Here is a 1696-nt window from a genome sequence, read left to right as displayed (position 1 = left end):
ATTTAACTGAACTTTAGATTCAGTTGAAAGTTTCAGCACAAAAAAAATAAAAGAAAAGAAACTGTCCAGATGACCCGATTGAAAATTGTTGGATTGCATACCTGGATTATTGAGCATGGACTTTGTTGGTTTTGAACCAGTTTGACAAGACTGTCAACAAGGAAGAGGGCTGGCACCAGAGGAGGGGGCGTGCCAAAGAGACCATCTTAGCACCAACATAACTGGTTTGTTCCACTTTGGAGTAAGCTGTTGGTGGAGGAATTAGTTTTGTGTTGTGTGTTTCCTTGACTGATGAAAACTTCTGGATGGAAGGTGAAACGTTTCAACACACAAAAAAAAAAAAAGAGAAAAGAAAGAAACTGTCCAGATGACCTGACTGAAAATTGTTGGAACTTTAGTTTTATTTCAACAACAGTGCTGTGTAGATGTCTTGAGCCATGACTTGTTTTATTTTCCATTATTTTATTTTTATTTTTTAAATACTTCCTCTGGCTTTGTGAAGGTTTTATTTATTTGACTTTGACTGCTTTTTTTTTTTTACTGAAACAATATGTGATAAAGAATGTACTTGTATATGCATATAGTGCAGTTTGTCCTTAAAAATGAGTAACATTAATAGGTGAGGACAAATTTAAAAAAAAAGTCTTGAAAATAAATTTAAAGCAGATGAACAGCTTTGGAAAGTTGTGTTTTTAAGAAACAGGCAACGATATCCAGCAAAGAGCTGACACAGAACCTGAGACATGCCGTGATCCTACCGAAGAGCTGATTTACATCAAATATATTATATTAGCAGGAAACATAGTCCGATAGTGTGTATTCTTAAATAAAATATGGACTTACAGTACCATTTTTCTGTCTGTACAGCACTTTGGTTGGCCTTGTCGCTGTTTTAAGTGCTCTATAAATAAAATGGATTGGTATGGTATTTCAGCCTACACTTTATTAACATATTACTTTATAAACAATTTATTTCATTCAAAACTATAAGAACTGGGAATATTTGGGCTTGATAGAGTACTGTACGGACAAAAGGATGACTACTTCATATTTACTTGTTTCTTTTAAAACTATTCACTGTAAAAGCTATGCAGCTCATGCCCCATACTGTCAAACCATCATGCAGCAAAAGGGCAGCTGTCAACATCTTCCAACTTTTAACAATGTGACTGTATAGTTTTAAGAACAAAAACAGCCATCCATTATCTTTCACCCGCTTCTTCCTTTTTGGATTGCGGGGGTCACTGGCGCCCATGTCCAGCCATCACTGTGCAAGAGTGAGCTAGACAAAGCTACAGCACTTTGGTTGGCCTTGTTGCTGTTTTAAGTGCTATATAAATAAATTGGTATGGTATGGTATGGTAAGAGGCAGGGGACACCCTGCCTGGACAGGGCCACATTGAGACATGAAACCAAAAAAGATGTGCATCAAATCTAATTTTTACAAATTAACATGCAACTAAAAATGACGAATGGAACAAACATAAAACTCCCACAAAATACAAAAATAAGCATTTCTCTCAAGAAAATGTAACCATACCTGTTGCAGAAAAACAAAAGAGTGGTTGGTTTGGTATGCAGCTCTTACACAGCAAAATAAGGATACAGTCCCTCGCTACTTGGTGGTTCAACTTTCGCAGACTCGCTCTATTGCAGTTTGTTAAAGTACAGTACTGTATATAATCCATCCATCCAT

This window comes from Nematolebias whitei, chromosome 6 (genome assembly GCF_014905685.2).
Source record: "Nematolebias whitei isolate Nwh7 chromosome 6, NemWhi1, whole genome shotgun sequence".
Lineage (NCBI taxonomy): Eukaryota > Metazoa > Chordata > Actinopteri > Cyprinodontiformes > Rivulidae > Nematolebias > Nematolebias whitei.
Note: the sequence above shows the minus strand (reverse complement) of the source record.